Source organism: Cervus elaphus, chromosome 6 (genome assembly GCF_910594005.1).
Source record: "Cervus elaphus chromosome 6, mCerEla1.1, whole genome shotgun sequence".
Lineage (NCBI taxonomy): Eukaryota > Metazoa > Chordata > Mammalia > Artiodactyla > Cervidae > Cervus > Cervus elaphus.
Genome location: NC_057820.1, coordinates 18,297,330 through 18,308,576, shown reverse-complemented (window position 1 = coordinate 18,308,576; position 11,247 = coordinate 18,297,330). Strand labels below are relative to the sequence as shown.

General features: G+C 41.5%; 1 long non-coding RNA gene across 1 annotated transcript; it reads left to right on the top strand.

The window, feature by feature from the left end:
* The first annotated feature begins 2,135 nt into the window (after nt 1-2,135).
* On the top strand, nt 2,136-9,359 carry LOC122696155. Its single transcript, XR_006341701.1, has 3 exons — nt 2,136-2,196; nt 7,597-7,685; nt 8,940-9,359. It is a non-coding gene; the product is annotated as an uncharacterized LOC122696155 (long non-coding RNA).
* The last annotated feature ends 1,888 nt before the right edge of the window (nt 9,360-11,247 follow it).

Genomic DNA, 11,247 nt, shown 5'->3' with positions numbered 1-11,247 from the left:
AACAGTCCTGGATCACAGCCTGGTGCAAAGAACAGTGGTGAGGAAAGTTTTCTAGTAGAGACAGACTTGCTAAGGTCTAGTCAACTTCTTGGTGATTTGCACATGCTGCATTTCAGACATCTGCTGATATCTGGAAATACACAATAAGGGCTGTTGGTTTCTCGTGCCTACAGATAATGTACTGGGGTTATGAGGGCCGCCTCTGGATCAGAGTTGCTTTCAGTAGCTGTTTCTGAAATATGATACTTTTAAAAGTGTGGTACTGCAGATCTAATCTGTTTCTTGCTGGGTCTGAGTGACCTATTATGAACTTGACAAAAGCTGTATGCTTGCTTTTTGTTTTTTTTTGAATACTGGGTTCCAATGGATAGATGCTACTGGTATTTGATGTTATTTTTTGGAGTAATGGTTAGGATGAGATAAAGAGTCATAAAGACATTTTCTAATTGTGACTGTAGCACTCATCAACTTTTCAGCCTTTGACTAATTACTGCTCTGATTCTCATTTGTCTTTTTATTTATTGTGAAATTGTAGAGCACACACAAATGTACCTGTGTACATTTGTGTGCAGGTATACTTTAAGGGCAATGATAAAAACAGATACTTTGTTATTGGCATGTTTGTTACCAAGTCAATGAGTAGAAAATGACTGTATCCTGGAAGGTATGAAAAATTCACCAGCTATTCCATTTATAGTCAATGGACAGTAGGGTTCTTTTCAGTGTATTGAGACATGCTTGTGTATCTCTTGGTAGACATGCTCAAGAGTTTCTCTAGTTGTATGTGTTCTAGGAATTAGGATTGCTCTCAGTTCAGTTCTGTTCAGTCGCTCAGTCATGTCCGACTCTGCGACCCCATGAACTGCAGCACCCCAGGCCTCCCTGTCCATCACCAACTCCCAAAGTCCACCCAAACCCATGTCCATCAAGTCGATGATGCCATCCAACCATTCTCATCCTCTGTCGTCCCCTTCTCCTCCTGCCCTGAATCTTTCCCAGCATCAGGGTCTTTTCCAATGAATCAGCTCTTCACATGTGGTGGCCAAAGTATTGGAGTTTCAGCTTCAACATCAGTCCTTCCAATGAACACCCAGGACTGATCTCCTTTAGGATGGACTGGTTGGATCTCCTTGCAGTCCAAAGGACTCTCAGGAGTCTTCTCCAACACCACAGTTCAAAAGCATCAGATCTTTGGCGCTCAGCTTTCTTTATAGTCCAACTCTCACATCCATTACGACTACTGGAAAAACCATAGCCTTAACTAGACGGACCTTTGTTGGCAAAGTAATGTCTCTGCTTTTTAATATGCCATCTAGGTTGGTCATAACTTTCCTTCCAAGGAGTAAGCATCTTAATTTCATGACTGCAATCACCATCTGCAGTGATTTTGAAGCCCAGAAAAATAAAGTCAGCCACTGTTTCCACTGTTTCCCCATCTATTTGCCATGAAGTGATGGGACCAGATGCCATGATTTTAGTTTTCTGAATGTTGAGCTTTAAGCCAACTTTTTCACTCTCCTCTTTCACCTTCATCGAGATGCTCTTTAGTTCTTCCTCGCTTTCTGCCATAAGGGTGGTGTCATTTGCATGTCTGAGGTTATTTATATTTCTCCCGGCAATCTTGATTCCAGCTTGTGCTTCCTCCAGCCCAGGGTTTCTCATGATCTCTGCATTTAAGTTAAATAAGCAGGGTGACAATATACAGCCTTGATGTACTCCTTTTCCTATTTGGAACCAGTCTGTTGTTCCATGTCCAGTTCTAACTGTTGCTTCCTGACCTGCATACGGGTTTCTCAAGAGGCAGGTCACATGGTCTGGTATTCCCACCTCTTTCAGAATTTTCCACACTCTAGGATAGGGTATAAGCATTTCAACTTTAGTGTTGAAACAGCCATACATTTTCAAAAAGGTTGTACCATTTTACACAAATTATGCTATCAGCAGTACATGAAAGCAACATTGACATTTAGTGTAGTAACATATTTGAATTTTATTTTTAATCTTATTTTGTGCTTTCTTGTTGTTTGTTTTTTCGCTAAGTCGTGTCCAACTCTTCTGCAACCCTGGGGATTGTAGCCCGCCAGGCTCTTCTGTCCATGGGATTTTCCAGGCAAGAATACCACAGTGGGTTACCATTTCCTTCTCCAGGGGATCTTCCCAGACTAGGGATTGACTCTGAATCGTTTGCATTGGCAGGTGAGTTTTTTTTTTTTTTTTTACCACTGAGCCACCAGGGAAGCCCTGTTCTCTTTCTTACATTTTTAAAAATGGCTCTCTCTCTCCTTGCCCTTTTTTGGGTTTATTTCTTTTTCCATTTTCTCTACTTAAATTGGAGTTTAATGGTCTTATTTGTTTTCGTCTGTGGTTACTCTATAAATTTCAACTTGCAAAGTCTAAAATTGATCACTATCCTTATACTCCTGAATAAAAGAGGGACTTTGAATTCCAGTCATTCATTCCTTCTTTCAACTTATATGATATTATGCATTTTAATTACTTACATAATCCCACAAAATATGGACATTGTTGCCATCATAATCTTTTTTGTAATTTTATATAGTCAGTGTTTACCCATATGTTGACTACTCTGTTATTCCTTACCTCTTTTACCTCAGTCCTTCCATGTGGGATCACTTTTCTGATTGAGAGTCTCTTGGTGGCAAATTCGGTTTTTGTTTTTCTGAATGTTTATTTATTTTCTATACATTCTTGAAAGCTTTTGCTAGATGTAGAAGTTTATGTTCATATCAAGTTATTTTTCTCTAAACATGTTAAGGATCATCCCACAGTTGCTACTGAGAAGTCAGCCATGAGGCATGATTATTACTTCTTTGAAGGTGGCGTTTCTTTGAGCATGTTTAAGGTGACTTGTTTTTGTTCTTATACCACTTTGCTGTGATGGACTCAGTGTGAGTCTCTTGTTATCTCTCTTGCTTGTGACTTGACTTCTCATCTGTGGTTTAGTATTTTTTATCAATTCTCAGATATTCCTTTCCATAATGTTTCTGTCCCACTTGCCCTCTCCTGTCTTTTTAGAAGTCTGATTAAGCAAGTGCTAGACTTTCTCACTCTATCCTGTATGTCTCTTAATCTCTTTTTTATACTTTCCATTTCTTTGCCTCTAGCTAGACTTCCTTCTGGACAATCTTATGATTGTACCATTTCACTAATTCTTCAGTTCTGCCTAATTTGCTGTTCTGTCCCTTCATTGAGTCTTTAACTTCAGTTTTTATATTTTTCATTTTTATGAGTTATATTTGATTCTTTTTATTTTTTATTTTAATTTTTTATGGGGCTGCAAGGTATTTTATTGAAGATTTTAAAATATAATTCTCTAAAGGGCATATTGCTTAAAATCACAGTGTTTAATATTTTTATTAAAATATAGTTTATTATATTCATTTCAGTTTCACAGCATAGTGATTCAGTATTTTTACAGATTCTACGCCATTAAAAATTATTACAAGATGTGCTTATCCTTATTGCTTATCGGTTTTATACATAGTAGTTTGTTTCTCTTCATTCCATACCTTCAATTTGCCCTTCCCCCTTTCCTCTCTCCATTGGTAATCGCGAATTTGTTTTCTATACCTGTTAGTCTATTTCTGTTTTGCATATACATTTATTTGTTCCTTTTTTTTTTTGTCTAAATTGCAGTGTAGTTGATTTACAATGTGTTAGTTTCAGGTGTATAGCTAAGTGATTCAGTTATTCACGTATCTGCATCTATATATGTCTATCTGCTTCAGATTGTTTTCTAAGTTATTATAAGATATTGAATATAGTTCCTTGTGTATTTGATTCTTTTCCAAGAGTGCTTACTCTTCAGTAAGTTTTGGAGCATCTTACACATATAGATTTTATATGTTTTTCCACCTATTCCAAAGTCTGACATCTTTCTTGAGTCTGAGTCTTTTTTTTTTTTCCACCCCTGTGGCTTCTCATTAAGGGAGTCATTTCTTGTGTGTTTAGAGAGTTTTCATGATGATGTCATCTTGGAATTTTTATCTTTAAGCTTCAGGCCTTCAGATCAAGGATAAGCAAACTATAGCCCATAGGCTGGACCCTGTGGAATACTTTTTAAAAATTTTGTAAGATTAAAAAAAGTTTTTTCGGTAAGATTTTATTGGAAGACAGCCACACCTGTTTGTTCACTCCCTGTCTGTTTGCTTCTGTGCCACAACTGCAGAGCTGAGCAGTTGCAACAGTGAGCAGATTGCCCAGAATGCGTAAAATATTTACTCTCTGGCCCTTCACCTGGAATGGTTTGCCTATTTCTGTTCTAGGGTACAGTCAACCTGGCACCACTTTATACTAACTGACTAGCTTGAGAGTTATTCAACCATGTATATAGTGAGAATGTAGCTTGTCAACCCAAGTGAGGTCATCTGGTGGTTTTGAATTCTCTGCTTAATGTTTTTGAGATTCATCCATATTGTTATATTTATAAGTAGTTCTTTCCTTTTAATTGCCAACTGGTTTTAAATGCTTAGGGGAAAATTATTTTTCCCTTTCACTTAGCACTAAGGTTTGACACAGGCAATTTATTGGGCTGGCATCTGGGAGTGAAGAATGGGTGATTTCTTCTTTCTCCTTACTTAAAGGATGTAGTCCTTTGAGATCCCACCCTTCAAGGAAAGTTTCTAGTTAGACTTCTCACCTTGGGCTGGCCTTCAACATTTTATCTGGTCCCTTAGGTCCTTCTTGTTGTTGTTCAGTTGCTCAGTTGTGTCCGACTCTGTGATCCCATGGACTGCAGCTTGCCAGACTTCCCTGTCCTCTACTATCTCCCAGAGTTTGCTCAAACTAATGTCCATTGAGTCAGTGATGTCATTCAACCATTTCATCCTCTTCCTCCCCCTTCTTCTCTTTCCCTCAGTCTTTCCCAGCATCAGGTCTTTTCCAATGAGACAACTCTTCACATCAGGTGGCCAAAGTATTAGGGCTACAGTTTAGCATCAGTCTTTGCAATGAATATTTAGGACTGATCTCCTTTAGGATGGACTGGTTTGATCTCCTTGCTGTCCAAGGGACTCTCAAGAGTCTTCTCCAACACCACAGTTTGATAGCATTGATTCTTCTGTGCTCAGCCTTCTTTATGGTCCCTGAGGCTCTGGAAACCACTCCTCAAGCTTGCTTGGCTCAGCCAACACCCTCAAGGTGAAGGGCAATAGCTGGCCTCTCCAGTCTGCTTACCTGCTGGGGTAATGTATCTTCCTTCAGTCTTTGGTGTGAGTACCTTTTTGCTAGTTAATGTGCTGTGCTATGCTTAATTTCTCAGTCGTATATGACTCTTTACAACCCCACAGACTGTAACCCACTAGGCTCCTCTGCCCATGGGGATTCTCCAGGCAAGAATACTGGAGTGGGTTGCCATTGCTAGCTAATGGAAGCAGTCAAAATAAAGGAGAGGTACATGTTGGTAGAAATAAGAGTTCTAGAAAGCAATAACTTTCTAAAAAGTTTCTCTGAGTCATTATTTTAATATAAAGAGCAGAGTGCTTCCTTTAGGATTAGAACTTAATTTGCAAAATTAAGTACTGTGCTGAAGGTTTTTTGTAAGATGAAGTGATAAACAGGAAGATACGGGCCAACACAGGGAAAGCTCTGAGATTCTTAACAGTCACATTGCATATGATAACCTAATGGCATGATGGCAGTTGAAAGCAGGTGCAGTGGTATTTCCTGAATTTTTGGTTGAATGACAAGTTCTCTGACTGCCTATGGTCTGAGTCAACCTGGGCTGAAGTCCCATCAACGCCTTTGATTGCTCTTCACGAGGGTCAAAAATCTCCTTGATGGGTGACCCCTGCTGTTGTAGGTAGCATACAGCGGTTCTGGCTACTCAATGGTCTCTTGGAAAAGATGCCCCAAAACCGCTTTTAAAATAGAATATTTATGCCCTGTCTTGGTGAACTGAAATACCGTGAATTCCTTTGAGCTCTAAGCTGTGATTAGGGTGTGGGATGTCTGGAAGACGGGGACCAAAAAGTCATCCTCCTTGCAAAGTGAAATATGATACTACTTTTAAAAATAAGTGAACTTAATTTTTTTGGAGATGCTTTCAAAATTATATCCCTTTGCTTAAGATACATTATTGCCAGTTATACAAACCAATTAGGAATGATAGCTTTCTTGGGAAAGATAGCTTCCTTGGGAAAGCCTTCAAATGACTGTTTCTCTAGCTTTATAAAGTAAAACACATACTTGGTGCCTGCTCTGTGTGCCTGGTCCAAGGACACAGCAATGACAAGGAATGGCAAAGTCACTGGGCTTACAGAAATCCACAGTAGCAGGTGAAAAGCAAAAAATCAAGGCACATGTTTGGACAAAACCATCCCAGGGATTCAATGTGATCTTTAACTTTTTTCATTGTATAAGCCTAGGATAGTAAATGCCTATGCATTCTTTAGTGTAACTTTAGGAAGAGTTTACAGAAAATTATGCTCTTCTTAGAGTATCGCGTCAAATCAATGGAGCTCTGTAACTGGGAGAAGAGAGTGAGCCTAAACTCTATGGAATGCACAACTGACAGTCAACATTGCCAAATGGACTGAACACTTGACCTTGGTTAAGACCTGCTTATTATAGCAACCGTCTTCTCATACTGGCAACCCTGATGTCTTGTTCAATCGCTCAGTCGTGTCTGACTCTTTTGCAACCCCATAGACTGTAGCCCCCCCAAGCTCCTCTGTTCATGGGATTTCCCAGGCAAGAATACTGAAGTGGGTTGCCATTTCCTTCTCAAGGGGATCTTCCTGACCCAGGGATCGAACCCATGTTTCCTGCATTTTATGTCTCCTGTGTTACAGGCGGCAGCTTTACCGCTGAGCCCGATTGTTGCTAAATTGGGCACAAGTGAAAGAGTTCCAGACTTCCTAACTGGAAATAATTTTCAGTGCTGGTTGTTTTCAAGGCAGGTTCTGAGGTTGTCCTTGAAGAGCCAGAATTTTGTTTAGGATGAGACAAAGGAAGGACTTTGAAACCCTGTCTTACCCAGGAGGTTCTACAGTAATTTGGTTAATCAGTGGAGTGATGAATGAGATGCTGTGGCTTTAACCAATAAATCCCTTAGTTTAATACCTCTCTTTGGGAAATGCTTTTTTTTTTTTTTAAAAAAAACAACTCATTTATTTACTTATTTACTTATTTATTTTTGGCTGCGCTGGGTCTTTGTTGCTGCTCTGGCTGCGGTGTGAGGGCTTCTCATTTCGGTGGTTTCTCTTGTTGTGGAGCACAGGCTCCGGAGCATGGACTCAGCAGTTGCGGCGCAGGCTTAGTTGCCCTGCGGCCTGTGGGATCTTCCCAGAACAAGGATGGAACCGGTGTCTCCTGCATTGGCAGGTGGATCTGTAACCACTGGACCACCAGGGAAGCCCTGGAAAATGCTCTTATTAAACAGTGGTTTTGTATAGGTTTTTAGCTCATTCTTTAGGTAATGCAGACGATGATTCTGACTCTGCTAGTACGGAGGCCCTGTGCTGCCGAAGATAGGAATCGGCACCACAGGAGTTTCAAGCCTGGAAGTGAAAACAAGCATCACTAACCACAAGAGGAAGTGGAAAGACCGTTGGTTTTGTTTTTTTTTTGGCCCAGGCGAGAAGTGCTGTGGAGTCTGAAGAAGTGGTTAATGCAGGGGATGAGAGGGCGTGTGGAAGGGAGGACATGTGAGCCATCTCTGGAGGGTAAGTGCTCTCTGATGAAATTAGGGAAAATGCAGATGAATGGATTCCTCCTTTCCCTATGTGCACCTAGGTATACCACGCCCTCCCTCCCCTCACCCCAAACAATAACAGAACAAAAGCCTCAGTAGGAGAGGGTTGTTTAAAATCACAGAGCTGTTTGTGAAGTGTTTCCTGTTTTTATTTTTAGAGCCATTTTACCCTTTCTCTCCTGTTGTTAACACTACCTGAGCCCAAACCATCATCACCTCTCACCTGGGCTACAGTAAGAATCTTTCAATGGATTAACCTGCTTCCACTCTTCTCTGATTTGGTGACTGCAAATCACCAAATAGCATCCTAATGAATGATGATGATCCTTTAGAATCATAACTGAATCATGTCACTTGCCCGTGAAATGAGCCCTGTGGTTCCTTCCCCCATGGACAGCTCTGCCCCCTGTGCAGGTTCTAACACCTGCTTTGGTCTCCGCTCCCCGAGCCTTCCCACCCCCAGTGTGGGGGCTGCCTTACTCTGCACCAGCTGTGGTCTTAAGACAGGGTGGTTCAGGAAAGGGAGAAGCAGAGAAACGGGAGGTGGGAGAGCCATTCCTGTTTTTTGTATTTTGAGGAGGGGACAGCAGGGGCATTGATTAGTAGTTGCAAATTGTGTCTTTTTTTCAACCTTTACTTTCCATCTTACATGTGTCTTTAAATTACACATTTAAATTACATATTTAAAGATCCCTGGTGGTGGCTCAGATGGTAAAGAATCTGCCTGCAATGCAGGAGACCCAGCTTCAAGCCTTGGTTCAGGAAGATCCCCTGGAGAAGGGAATGCAACCCACTCCAGTATTCCTGCCCAGAGAATCCCATGGATCGAGGAGCCTGGTAGACTACAGTCCATGGGGTTGCAAAGAGATGGACATGACTAAGCAAGGAGCACTTTAACTTTCACTCTAAATAACTAGGTCATTTTCCTGCATGAATTCTTTTTTTTTTTTTTAATGTGGATCGCTTTTTATTGAATTTGTTGTGATATTGCTTCTGTTTTATGTTTTGGTTTTTTGGCCCCAAGGCATGTGGGAGCTTAGCTATCCTACCACGGATTGATCCCTCACCCCTGCATTGGAAGGTGAAGTCTTAATCGCTGGACAGCCAGGGAAGTCCTCTCCTGGATGAATTCTAATTTTGCTTTAACAAACAAGGAGTGTCAGAATGTTTCAGGACTATGTTTTCTTTTGAAAACTGAGATCTGATGGTTGTTTTTATTGTTCAGTTGCTGGGTCGTGTCCTGCTCTTTGAGACCCCATGGACTGCAGCACGCCAGGCTTCCTGTCCCTCACCATCTCCTGGAGGTCTGGTAGTACTATGAAACAAACTGATGTCTGATATTACTGTGCTGCGGAGGGTAAATGTTATCTTTACTTTTGCCATATTCTTTCCTGTTGTTGCCATGCTACGGTACTGAGCAAGAGACTTCTCCTGTCACTGAGGTTGGTACATCCCCTCCAGGCTAGCCAGTTAGAGAACTTCCTTTGTTCCCAGTGTGAACAGATGACCCAAGAGTGTCAAGCAGAGTCTTTTGAAAGAGCAAAAGGCATATAGGAGAGATAAGTTATTTTTTTCTGAGGTTGCACATGCAGATCTCAAGATTCTGAGGTCATCTTTGCTGCACATGGAGAGCAGCTTATTGAGAATGAAGCCAACATAGAGGAAAGTAGACAGAAAAAGGATTCATCCTGATGGTACAGTTTTTTTTTTTTTTCTTTTTTTTTTTTTTTTCTGATGGTACAGTTTGATACCCTTCATTCACGCATGCCTGAAGCCAGAAAACCCCATGAATTTTGAGATACAATAATTGATAAACTACTTTCCCCCTACTTAAGCTAGATGGGTTTGTATTTAGAGTGAGTTTAAATTTTTGGCTATAGTATGTTGAAAACGAAACAGTCCTAAAACAAATAGCTTTATAAATATATATGTATAGTTTATATACATATATGTGCACATACACAAGAACTTTCCAGCCAGGAATTTTTTTTAACTTTTAAAAATATTTATTTATTTATTTGGCCATGCCGGGTCTTGTTGAGGCAGGCAGGGTCTTAGGTTGTGGCATGTGAACGCTTAGTTGAGGTATGCGGGATCTAGTTCCCTGACCAGGGATCGAACCTGAGCCCCTTCCATTAGAAGCCTGAAGTCTTAGCCACTTAGCTACCAGGGAAGTCCCAGGAATTCTTTTCTTTTCCCCAAAGCCCAAATGCCCAGAGCCTCATTCACTCGGTCTCCCTTTGCCTCCATCCATTCTCTCTGGGGCAACGCTGTGAAATCCTGGGGCTCTGCGAGACAAAAATGAAAGCCCATTTTTGGGCAATGAATGTGCAATGTGCATTTTTAAGGAAATTCCCCTTTAGTTAAGTAGGGCCTAATTTTAGTGGTTTAAACATAAAACAAGTACAGTAAACCTGTTATTGACTATTTATAGAATTTAAATATCTCCCTCAGAGGACTTTTTGGACGGCATCATTGTCATGCTAATTAAATATTAATGTAATTAAACCCGAGTCCAGCTGAGATCGGTAACTGTGCCATGAGCCCCTGGCAGCTTCCTGCCTGCTGCGGAACTCCTGTCTGAGGCCGAGAAGCCAGTGTGGGTGTTGGCCCTAGACGAGGGAGACCTCAGAGTCACGGATTCTTTCAGCTGCTGCGGAGCACAGAATCTGAGTTCAAGGTCAGGGCGGACAGCCAGCCAGTCTGAGCCTGTCCTGAGCAGTACAGAGTTATCACATGCTCACAGGAGGTAGAGGAAGATTTTTCAGAAGTCTCCCCCTCCCTTTAGGAGTGAGCTGGAGAAAAAGAGCATTTGAGACCCCAGTACCTCTTGTGATGAATCTATACCTGACTCCAGCCATCTCCTAAGGGAAGTCCCCATATTCAGCAGAACACACACACATTTTCTAATGCTGCAGAATGATAGATTTTGGTATAGGCACACCACTCTGCCTGCAGTGTGGGAGACTGGGGTTCGATCCCTGGATTGGGAAGATCCTCCGGAGAAGGGAATGGCATCCCACTCCAGTATTCTTGCTTGGAGAACCCCATGGACAGAGGAGCGTGGAAGGCTGTAGTGCATGGGGTTGCAAAGAGTCAGACATGACTGAGTGACTATCACACTCACTTTCACACCACTCTGACATCTGAACATAAAAGGGATAATTGAACAGACTCTCAAAGGGGTTTAATAATAAAATACTGGGAATTAGAGATTCCACAATGCCGTAGTTACACTTTGAGGGGGACCACGAGAAGGCTGGTGTCAGTGCTTTTCTTTTGTAAACAAACCCCTATTATTAGGAGAGAATGCTTTTGTTATTGTTTAGTTGTGTCTGACTCTTTGCGACTCCATGAACTGTAGCCTGCCAGGCTCCTCTGTCCATGGAATTTCTCAGGCAAGAACACTAGAGTGGGTTGCCATTTCCTTCTCCGGGGGATCTTCCCTACCCAGGGATGGAACCTAGGTCTCTTGCATCTCCTGCATTGACAGGCAGGTTCTTTACCACTAGCGCCGCCTGGGAAGTCCAGGA